Consider the following 12821-nt stretch of genomic DNA (forward strand, 5'->3'; position numbering starts at 1 on the left):
GGAAACTGATTAGCACTGTGAGTTATAACTCAACATAAGTGCAGTAGAAGGAATACAGATTTCTGCTGCTGAATTAGAGCTAACAGTAAATTGTGAGAATTGTTTCCAGTGTTCTCTGTCTGCAAGCACAAAGGCTCTTGTATTAGCCGACCAATGAGTTTTAACGTTGCACAACAGAGGAATCCAATACAAATAGCGCCCCGCTCACCTACGTAGCCTGGCGAGCGGGGCAAAGTTGCAGATGGGGGCAAAGCTGCCGTCGCCATCTTTGAATGGAGCAGCGTCGTGCATCGCAGACATTATGCGAGCGCGACGTGCAGCGTGGAGGGATGGGGTTTCGGGGCTTATTGGACTAACAAAGATGTTCTTACATTGATTTTAGCACAACTTGATGCACTAGAGACCCGCCCTGACTCCACCCAGATGGTGAGTGAGAGGCCAGTGACTCCTTGTGCACCAGCAGCGGCAGCGGGGACTTGAAGCGGGGTGACTACACCTGAGGCTGGCACGATACCAGCAACAGCAGGGGATGGCCAGGTTGCTGATGTGACTGGGCCACTGGTGGGAGCAGGTGAGTCTGCCAGGCCTGCTCAGGCACCTGGGTGGCCAGGTTGGGGGTGGCCTCCTTGGGGGGCGTGGGCCTCAGGACCAGGGACAGCATTCGCTACTCCTTCCAGAACGGAAGCGAGTGGCATATCACAACCACCACTCCAGGCTGCATGTAACCAAGTATGGCAGCATGCAGGCAATGGACAGGTGGTGACATCAGCCACATCACCTGTTGGGCTGGATCGACATGAGTGTTCCATTTGTGGAGCAGCACACCCTTGCACTGCCTGCCCCAGGGGCAGGTTATATAGAGGAGGTGGCAGCGACCAGCAAGGGGGCAGAAAACAGCCCCCACCTGGTGCCACTCAAGGAAAAGAGCCCCTCCCCAGTTAAGTTGCAAGTTTTGCAGACCCTGCTTACTGGTTACCCAGCAGTTGGGGACGCACATTTTCTGTTTCAAGGTCTTTTTGTTAGGCTTCCGAATTCCTTATGGCGGCCCACGGGTCGCCTTCATGTTGTGTAATCTAAGATCCATAGTGGGCATGGAGGTGATTGTACAAATGAAAATTGACAAGGAGGTACAGGCAGGGCGAGTGCTGGGTCTGTTCCCCTCACCCCCATTGCCTACCCTTAGGGTATCCCCGCTGGGTATTGTGCCCAAGGAGGCAGCAGGGGAGTTTAGGCTGATTCACCACCTATCCTACCCGTGAGGACAGTCAGTTAATGATTTCATTCTGGACAGTCTATGTACAGTCCACTATACCTTCCTGGATGCTGCAGTCCTCATGGCGACGACTTGTGGCCAAGGTGCATTTATGGGTAAGTGCGACATTAAGTCAGCTTTCCGCCTCCTGCCCGTCCACCCTGCAGATTTTGAGCTGCTGGGTTTTGTTTTCGCTAACAAATTTTATATGGATCGAGCATTGCCTATGGGATGCTCAATCTCTTGTGCGGTGTTTGAACGTTTTAGCACCTTTTTGTAGTGGGCAATCAAGAGACGGACGGGTCTGAATGCAGTGGTGCATTATCTGGATTACTTCCTGTTTGCGGGTGGGACTGGCTCAGGTGAATGCCAGCACCTTATATCACAGTTCGAGGACATGGCAAGGGAACTTGGGGTCCCTCTCGCTAAAGAAAAGACAGAGGGCCCAGCCTCTATTTTAACATTCCTGGGTATAGAAATTGATTCAGAGAGGCAGTATTGTAGGCTCCCCAAGGAAAAACTTGAGGTCCTCAAACTTAAGAAGTTGCAGAGGGTAAAAGGGTTTTCCTTTCCACCCTCCAGGAACTGGCTGGGCACCTAAATTTTGCTTGTAGAGTGGTAGCGCCAGGCCGAGCCTTTTTGAGGCAAGTCTCTGATGCTATGGTTGGGCTTTTACGGCCACACCATAGATTCAGGGTGACGGCTGCACTGCGCACCGACCTGGCTGTGTGGTCCTCCTTCCTGCAGGAATATCCTTCTGGAGGCAGGACCATCTCTTGGAGGCTGAGTTACAAGTTCAATCTGACGCGTCTGGAGGTTTTGGATTTGGGGTAGTCTTTGGGTCTTCCTGGTGTAACGGACAATGGCCATGGGCATGGATTCAGGAAGGTTTAGACAAGGAGCTGACCTTTCTGGAATTTTTCCCGATCGTAGCAGCAGTCTATTTATGGGCCGAGAGGCTGAAGAACTCTAGGGTCCATTTTTTGTGTGATAACATGGCCACAGTCCATGTTATTAACTCCCTTACATCCAGGAATGCCAAGGTTATGGGCCTTGTCCGCTTTTTTGTTCTCCAATGCCTGCATTTTAATGTTCTTTTCTGGGCACAGCATGTTCCTGGCATTGACAATACTGTTTCTGATGCTCTGTCACGGAACCAGATGGACAGTTTCCGTCGGCTGGCACTGCTGGCCAGGGCTTAGCTGGAAGCCATGCCCCCTGCAATTTGGGAGATGGGAGAGCAGAGTCGGAGAGGACCATAAGCCTTTCCATTGCCCCCAGCACGCTCACCAGTTACCAGACAGCAGGTAGGGTGATTCAGGAATGCTGGGTCGACAAGGGTTATCCATCTGAATGGCCTATTCCAGTGAGTCACCTACTGGAATTCCTGGTGGATGGCAGGAGATGGGGCCTGTTAGTCAGGGCACTCCAAGGTAAGCTGGCAGGGCTTTCCTTCTTAGCGAAGGCTGGGGTTTTTTTAGATCATACCAGGGACTTTAGGGTATGCCGTATGCTAGCTGGGTGAGCTAGAGAAAACCCTGCCACACCGGATTATCGGCAACCTGTATCACTGGGCATTTTACTGGGCATGTTTAGTCAGTGGGAAACAATCTGCTCATCCAGCTATGAAGCCAAACTTTTCCAGGCAGTGCCCCTTATGCTGATTTTTGGAGCTTTTAGGATGGGAGAGGTGGTAGCTGGCTCTACGCAAGACCAGTCTCGACATGCCCTTCAGCTTTCTGATGCCTCTATAGAGGGGGGTTGTGCTTGTATAAAATTGAGAAGGTCTAAAATGGACCAGAGGTATAAGGGAAGGACCGTACATTTGGCCCTGTCCGCTGTGCCTAACCTTTGCCCTGTGTGGGGCTTGCAAATTTTCCTAAGGGCCAGGGGATCTGTGGCAAGATATTTATTCACCCATGCAAGTGAGGATCGCCTCACGAAATACCAGTTTTGGGCTCTAACAAAGCGGTCATTACAGGGTCTAGGGCATGACTCCTCAGAGTTTGGGACCCACTCTTTTAAAATTGGAGCTGCTTCTACGGCAGCAGGTTTGGGTTTTCCCAGGCAAAAGTACAGGCCGTTGGCCGTTGGTCCTCTGGAGCATATAAGGGCTATATTCGCCCTTTTAGAGGGCTTGGGAATTCGGATGCCTAACAAGTTTCATTTGTTTTGACAGGTTGCTGGACGGGGATGGAGCAGACGCACATCCTAATATGCGGCCACAGCATGGTCTTCTAGGCAGCCCGGTGCAGCGAAGTCAAGCATGGGCTCACAGTTGGGCCTCAGTTGATGGGCTGCAGTACAGTGGCTTGGCCAGAGGGGAATGCGCTGGGATGGGCTCCTACCCGCTTTGTTCCAGCATGGTTTAGTGCAGGCAGTTCCACAGGTTGTGGTCATTCACCTCTGCAGGTCACTTTTTTTAAATGGGTTTGTTTGCTTAATTTAATAAAGTGGCCCTTGTTCAACCCAAGCTGATGTGTCTGTGTTTTATTTCGCCCCTCGACTTCAACAGTTGTGCTAGCAAGAACTCATTGCTCAACAGACTGTGCTATCTGTTGTGCAACAAAGTTACCAGCAACCTGCTTATGCATTCTTTTGGGAAACAACATTCTGCTGGTGCAAAACATTTTGTCAGCGGAGCAGGTATACCACTAAGTATTTTTAAAACGCTGTTTAAAAAACTCCATTCTTACTCAGAACACATTTTTAAATAAAAGTATCCTTTTCATTTTGGATTACTTTATAACAAATTATTGAAAGACTCTTATTATGTTCTTGTCAACAGCTTCATCAAATATTGGATATAAGCTTTGAGTTGTGTTATTTACTGCTTACCCTGTACAGAAATTATACCCTTTTGCTGCATGTGTACATATATTATGTTTAATATGTTTGTTATTAATTGATATGTTTTAATTGATTTATAGTTTGTTTTAAGTTTGGACTGTTACGTTTTGGAATGATTTAGTATTTGACAGATGTAGTGATTTGCATGTTTGTTCTGTTGTGAGCCTCTTTGAGCATATTTATATGGAACAGTGGCATATTAATTTAAATAAACTGTTTATCTTAGTGCTACTTTGCATACAACCCAGTGTGTGGAGTTAGTATACCCATGTTCATTCTTGCATCCATCTTAATATTCACTTTCCTTAATGTGTTGTGTATGGTTGCTAGGCATGCAGATAGGACTAAGCCAGAAGTAGGAACTGGTATAATAACTGCATTGTTACAAAGGCACTGATGCATCCCTAAGCAGGAAAATCATGCCAAAACCCTATGTAATTCCTGAAAAAGAATGGACATGGGAAGTTCTCCTCAAGAAGTTCTTACTCTGTTTATTAACCATTCCCTCCTTCTAAGATCTAAGTAGTAATTATCCTTCACAAATGTCAAAGCAGTTCAAGAAGGGAGGGAATAAAGAGAGATTTGCAGACATATGGGACATTATTAGAGAAAATGGGAAATGTTTCCCTCAAGAGGATCATGCTATATCATAGGTGTACATGAAGTTGCTGGTATTGATGTACATTAGGATGTTATTAGTCTTATGCTTAAACATTTACTTACCTTAATGATAGAAAATTGATTACAACAATGCAATTTAGATCCATTTTAGAAGCAGTTCACAGTGCAATGCTTTGTAATAGGTAATTTTCCAAAAGCTTTGTTTTTAAATAATTTCAAAACTACTGAAGTTGACTTAAATTCTATACCAGCTGTTTAAGATAGTACTCTGATAAGAGAGTAGAAAGTTATTTATGAAAGTATGTAGCATTGAAATGGTGTGATAATAGTACCAAACTGATTATTCCCTGATTTTTTTTATTTGCAAATTGTGTCAAAAGATATTTGGTATAAAGGGAGTCTACAACTGTATTATTCAAAGAATAGAACTCTGCCTTTCCAAGACAAGGTGTGGTGCTTGACAATGTGCTCACCTTAACCAAAGCTCCAGCTTGTGGGAATGTCTGGTGATCAATCAGGGATTCTGATTCCAGGATCACAAATCACAAGAGGTGTTCTGCTACTTCCTACTACTCACAAGCAGGGTGTCCATATGTCCTACTTTATCAAGGACAGTCCTGTGTTTGAAGTGCTGCCATAGTGCAGTCTTCTATTTGAAGGGATCCCCTGTTGGGCTGTACACTCCAGTTTAGAGAAAGGGCCACTGGAAGCGATCGCAAGGGTCTTAAAGTTGTCTGCAAACAGCACCTGGATAGTGGACTGAGAAGGCACTCAGGTTACCTGGCCACATTCCTTCCCACTATATAGTGATAGCTATTGTATTTAGAATTAATTACCATAATGTGAATGTAAATTTACATCTATACGTATAAATTAGCATATGCAAATTTTACACAAATTTGTGCCCTTTTCTGGTGATGCATACATTTCAAAGAACTTATAAATGTTAGACATCACAACAGCTGTTTGCTGGTGCTAAGTGGCAGAAAATGTGTTTTGCATGCCAAAGGTGCCAAGTTCAATCACTGGCATCTTCAAGCAGGACTTCTGTCTGAAACCTTGGGGAGTCACTGCCAGTCCATGCCAGACAACACTGAGGTAGATAAATGAATGGCCTGATAAAGCAGTTTTTTATGTTCAGATCCTGAGTGTGTGGCATGGCTGATCTTTTCTTATATAATGGGCATCACATGTGAGTGATGGTGAGTGAGCTCATATCTCAGTAGTTTCAAGATCTACATAGCATGCATTGATGGAGGAATGTCTGTCAATAGGTACAGCTTCTTCTGTAGCACTATTTTATAGGTGATGTCAAAATGCTTGTTCATCCCTTCATGATGGCATCCTCATGTAATAACTTGCATATGTAAAACAGCCATTGTGGATCAAACAAAACAGAGTTTTCATATCACTTTTCAACTGAGGGAGCTTACACATCCAGTTATAAGTTAAGTGATGAGATAGACTGGTGGATATAATGAGGAACCTGGTCCTAGGTAGACTATTTTCTTTCCTTCCCACCTCCTTCCTCTCGGATTTCTTGCCTCTTAGACTTAGAGTCCCACAAGCAAGGACAATTATTTCAAACTTATTCACCTCTTCCCCCCCCCATATATATGAATCAGTTCTTCACTGACATGGGGATAAGAAAGGAGTCTAGTCCAAAGACACATCTGTAATGGTAGGCACAGATTTAGCAACCTGATATATATCCACCTGAGCCTCAGCTAAGTTGTTTCTTTTAAAAAAATAAAATAAATAAGATTGCTCCAGGGTAAGCAGCATATAAATTGCAGTCTTCACCCCAGCCCACTTCTCAAGTCATATAAATAAAAGAGAACATTAGACTTTATGATTTCTGTGTTCCAGATTTTGCTGAGAAATGCCCTAGAAGGATAGAGGCTCACTCAGATATTCCTGTAAAGTTGTCTCCAAGAAATCTGTGATTTGGTGCAGATGATATATCTGAATATCAGACCATTATGATTATTCCTCAGATATACCAATATTTCAGGTTATGACAACAATTGGCTTAAAATGCATTGGTTTTCAGCAATTTAATGTTGAATATATCTAAGAAGAAGCCTCTCTTACTTGCCATGAACCTTGCTCCCTCAACAGACATCTGAAGTAGTACTGTTGCGCCATCAACAACCAATGGAATCACTGTTTTTTGCACGATGGCTGCTCTGCCAAATCAGTATGTAATACTCTGTCATCCTCCATTATAAGTGGCCTTTTGGATGAGGTGATGTAGCATCAACATTTCAAAAGTATGGAACTTTATTACACCTCTGAGTTTTAAAAAACAGAACATCTGCTCTGTACCATGAAGCAGCAAGGTCTTGGAACAAGATATCATCCCATGGGTGCCATTTAGAAAAGCAAGAATATCTGTATGACTGACTGATACACACAGACAAACATATATGCACACAAACATATGCTTCAGATCACATTTCTTCCTCAGATGCACCAAAAGAGAAGTAAAGCACAAAATATATGCCTAAATGATACCACTATTTTGCAATTCCATCTTGAATTTATCACCTCTAGGTGTTTGAAACTCACTTTTCAATTTTTCACCATTCCCCAATGACAATTGATAGGTCCAGTTCTAGTTATTCTTTATCTGTTTGTATTTAGTTGACTGTGTGATTGATATTAAACTGAACTAACAAAGCAGAGGTCCCCACTCCCCTGCTGTGCTAAGGTAACAACGTGCTTTAGCTGCATACATTTAAGTTTTAATTTGAGGCATGGCAAAAACTTCAAGTCTGGATGCAGATACATTTTGATTAACATTTCTGATGGGGCTGAAGGGACTCTCTTTAGATTTATGTCATTAAATGTAATCCATTTCTGATCTCCATTTCAGTAGGTTCTTCTAATCAAACATTAATTTCAAGGTTCAAATTACTTCTTGATTAATAAAGTATTATTTAAATGGCTGGTTAATAGTTCTTTGATACCAACTGACTTAGGATAATTATAATGGGTTGAAGCGTGACTTCAATAGGGTTAGTTCCCACTATGAGAGCTCACTCCCTTCTTCAAGTGGTAAGGTTCAAGTAGCACTGCAACTTCAGCAGCAGGCTAAGGCTTCTGAGTTCCACATGCAGACTTCTGAACCAGGATTTCTGAGTTCATTGATCCTTTGATGAGCTTAAAAAGTTGTCATTGACCCCAATCAAAATTCTTTGGAAAATAAATCATTTTTTTTAAAAAAAACCGCAGTATATAAACAACATGAATCTGTCACCAATCACCATTACTAGAAATGATAAAATGTAAAAAATAAGGAATTATATTGCATTGTGGGATCATCTTATTCAATACAGAGGTTCCTCATTGGGAAGAGAAGTGCACTCTGTTCATGCCCATGTCCTTTATTTCTGAGGCTCATCATTCCTAATTCATTTTTTCACACTATACCTTGTGAACTTCTTTTTAGCCCTTAGGCTGTTTTTTCACCCCATCTCTGTCATGGCCCCGTCGGAGGACTCATCAGACGAGGATGACTGGGGAGTAACAGCAGCAGACCCAGAAGGAGAAACGGAGGAAACTCCTGAGAACCCAGCTCATTCTCCCCCTCAGCTGCAGAGCACCCCAGACACAGCTGAAGCCCCTCAGCCAGACGCAGCCAGTGAACAGGATACTCCCCCCTCACCTGCAGAACGTAGACAGCAGAAGGTCAGGCAGAAGAGGGGCAGGCCTGTCCACTTAAGGCCAAAACGCTGAGGGCTCACACCTGCTGACAAACCTGCTCCTTAAAAGTCAAACCTTGGGTTCAGCTTGTTGCTGACTACAATGTCAGGCGTGGCTTCATGTGTTTCCAGATTGCCTGAACCTTATCTTGGACTGACTCCTTGGCAATTGAACCCGGACCTCTACTGACCTTGCTTCTGGACTTCTGGCTTGGCACGTAAGCTTGGAAAGGGCCTTGCCCTTATCACGCTTCATCCTTGTTAGCCTGGCAGATTTACGACCAAGTTGCCAGCTAAGGACTTTCCCGCCCCGGTAAATACCCAGGAATTTCCAGCCTCTGCCTGCACTGCTGTCTCGGTGCAGAGCTGACAATCTCAACCCCTAGACCTTTCTTCAGAGTCCCATCAACCTCAGGGGATCAATACTGACCACTACAGGAAACCCTGCTCTAAGCCAAACAAATTGCCTTGGAGTAAGCATAGGTAAATCCTTTGCAAAAAGTCAAAAGCCCAGCTACTGAAGCAAAAATAAGAGTCAGCAGAGCTCTTCCACAGAATCTTTGGCAGCTCCATTACCATCCACAAATCACAACAAATTTGGCCAATGAGGTCCGTTGTTCCTATTAGTGCTTTCGATTGCCCTTCCATGTCATATTGCAATTCTTAATTTTTGCTTAGTTCCTAAGCTGGATTAAGGCCCTGCTGATAGGACAGTCTAAAATTTGAATTGTTACTAGCCACATTTACATGAATTCATCCTTGCTCCTGTGAAGATCAGGATGTCTAGTAGCATATACACTGCAAGTTATGAAAAAACACAAATACCATTGCAGGCTGCATTCAGAGGGAACAAATCCCTGCTAAATTTGTTACCGTTCAAGTTCATTTTGGGAGCAAGAGAACCCTTAATCTTTGTGCAAAAGCAATTGCTTTGACTTCTGTGTGATTTGATTTGTCTAACTAAATTATCCATGGTATTCCAACACATTTTTCACATGAGGTTTTTATTAGCCAGTTAATGCCAGAATGAATGTTTAATTATCCCATAACGAAACATTTATTTTAAATGTGGAGATTTTATTTTGTAAGTAGCTTTTTAAAAAAAAAAAATCACAAATATGGTAATATTTGTGGGTGAGAAATAATTTAACAACTATGTAGATAAACTAGTATACAAAAAAAATACCCTCAAAGAAGCTTGTCAAGAACTATCTACAAAAAAATATACTGACTGAAATAATCTAATAAGGCTTCAAGAAACCATGACTGTAAAAAAAATGTTCTTGTAGTTCCAAGAACAGAAATGTGCTATTTAGGCTGAAGCCTTAGCTTGGATTTCAGGAGCAGAAAGAATCTCAAGGCAAAGTAAACTAAATACAATCTAAAATGTCCTCCCTTTTAAGAAGCATTTGGTATTTAGCACGCACCCTTGCTATTGGCTCAGTTCCCTAGCTGATTTTAGAATAATTATTATCAGAAAACTCTGAAACAAAAGTTTCTTTTTGCACTGTAGAAGCTATGTATGAAAACAAAATGCAAATCATTCAAGTAAGACATCCTCACCCCCGCAATAAAGATATGAAATGGATACACATTTGTTAATTCCTGAGGGACAAACATACAGGAAAGATTTAAAGTAGTGTCAGCTTTGTGTTGCTTGATATTATCCAGACATAGGAAACTTAAATTGCTCTTTCTGGCTATCCGGTTATCGGACTACCTCTGTTATTCATGTACATCTGTTTAAGTCAACTAAGAGACAATGGGTTCTTCCACAATCTAGATAATGTAACCAAGCATAATTTGTAGGCCTTGCAGCATTTGCCAAGCTATAGGTGACAATTAAGCTTTTTTCCTGCAAAAGTATTCAGCAAACAAGTTTGAACCAATATTCAAAAAGCGACAAGGCAGTCTGAAGTAACTGATAAATAGTTCTATTGAATAACATATAAATTATTGTCCTTCTTGAGATCATTACAGCCAAGCATTTCAAAAGATGATATATATTTAAAATGGACAACAAAAATCCCAAGAGTAATCCAGTAGGAATTTACTGTTGGGAAGGCATCTAATTAATCACAGCCAAGATTATTAAAACTAGGAATGGGCTGTTCTTTTCTTTCTATATGACTAAGATAAATTCACAATGCAGGTGCATAGACATCGCAACCCACATTTGTGTAAAATGTCACATTGTGCTTCCCACTATTGGAATGATCTCAGAGCTGAAGTATTTAAGTATAAAGTCAGATACAACCTATAGCTCTGACTACAAATAAAGTGTAGGAGTCACTTACCAATCTTGTCCTCTATAAAAGTAGTTTATAAATGTTCTATCTTTGGGAAACTCATCAGCACTGTTGTAACTGCTGATGAACTCTGCACATTTGGCGTGCCCTGGACATCCTGGGAAGCATTCAAGGATGTATACTTGGGCCACACTGAGAACCAGCCAGGGCTGTTGGGCCTCACTTTTGCAATGTACAAAACAGGTTTGCACAAAAACATTCAGTTCCAGTGAGTTCATTGAGATGTACTCCCAAGTATGTGTGTACAGAATTACAGCCTTAAGCAGTGCGCTTTTGTTTCTGCAAACTTTAATTGCTGATAACATATCTTCTATTCCAATTAGGTAGGACACCTTTGCTTCTTTTCAGGGTGTCATGCCGTTTGTTTTGTGTTATTACCCCCAGAGGGTAACTGGCTTTAGTCATCCCGATGACTGCACAGCGAGATTTTAATTTCGAAGAGGCTTCAAATGGGCTACTAGACTTTGAAAAGCAAGTGCTCTATTAGAAGAGAGATACAGCTCATATATAACTTAAATTAGACTCAAAGCCGGTGTGGCATGGTGGTTAGAGTGTTGGACTACGACCTGGGAGACCAGGGTTCGAATCCGTACACAGCCATGAAGCTCAATGCGTGACCTTGGGCCAGTCACTTCCTCTCAGCTTCAGAGGAATGCAATGGTAAACCACCTCTGAATACTGCCTACCATGAAAACCCTATTCATAGGGTCGCCATGAGTCAGAATCGACTTGAAGACAGTCCATTTCCATTCCATGGGGGTTCCACTTCTTTCCAAGTTGAGTGTAGAGATTAGGCCAGATAAAAATATGTCACTTCATAAATTCTACCCTTTCTCCCCTGTTATTACCCAGCAAAGTTATGTCCCTTATCATCATCATCATCTGTGAAACATAGATGCAGAGTCAACCTGCTTTTTTCAGTCTCCCCAACGGACCGTCACTTCTGCAAAGTCAAGAATGGTGGCTACAAACTACCACCTAACGTAAAGATGACATCAAGAAGTGTTACTTGTTAGCAAGAACATCACCTAGCATCGTACATTTCCAAAATTAATGTCTGTCTGCAATGCAATCTGGTTCCTTTGATTTCCCTTATGTTGTATTATCACTGGAAAAAAGCCAATATTTTGGCTTTAGGCCTTTCATGAGGAGACTGGGTTTATTCCAGGTAATAAAATTAGAGCAACAAAAGAACTAAAAATTCCTCTCCCCACCCCCATACACCCTGAATGGTGCAATACCAGTAGTATATTTGAGGAGCAATACATAAAACCATCACTGAATCAGACTCATTTTCATTTGGTGCTATATATCAATCATAACCCAAATAGTGTAATATTTGCTCAATACAGAGGAAAGTACAAAAGAAGGTATAATATCAATGCCAGTGGCTCAGGTACAGATACATACAAGATAACAAATGACTAAGTACCCCCTCACCAAAAAATGATCCTTCCAACTTCAGATGGTTAATTACCTTCCTGGTTGCACAGCCACTGATTCAAATTTGGCCACTGTCAACGATACCCACAGGATTTTATCTCCTAGCAATGTATTTAACATACAATTGAGCTGACCTTCCTGGTAGTTTGGCCAATAAAGGGGCAATCATTTGCTGACAAACTCCAGCATAAAAATTACTGAATATATAATAGATTCCACCTCCCAGTTATTACAAGGACAAACTCTCAAGGAGAGGGGAACAGCTAAAAGCATATCTACCTAAAAGCAAGTGAGAAGGCAACATGTTAAACCTGGCTGAAGTAAATTGCCCTATGATGTTTTAACTATAGGCAAATCCTTAAATAAGCCAGGAACTGAAAATGATCAACATAAGAAATGACTAAGGTACAAGGTGAGCTGATTGTGCATGAGTGGGCCAAAAGGTCCTGAAAAGAAATATTCCATAGGCTTTGCTTTACCAAAGCCAATGCAGAGTCAAATTCCACCTGAAGGAGGAAAGAGGGTGGCATTCCCATGCAACAAGCTTTTTGGGCAACAGATTTTGTTCAAACACTGCAGTGGCTATCACCTGGAAGATGCAATAGCAACCTTCCTACCATCCTGTTTAAGATATAAATG

The sequence above is a fragment of the Rhineura floridana genome, chromosome 5, assembly GCF_030035675.1.
Source record: "Rhineura floridana isolate rRhiFlo1 chromosome 5, rRhiFlo1.hap2, whole genome shotgun sequence".
NCBI lineage: Eukaryota > Metazoa > Chordata > Lepidosauria > Squamata > Rhineuridae > Rhineura > Rhineura floridana.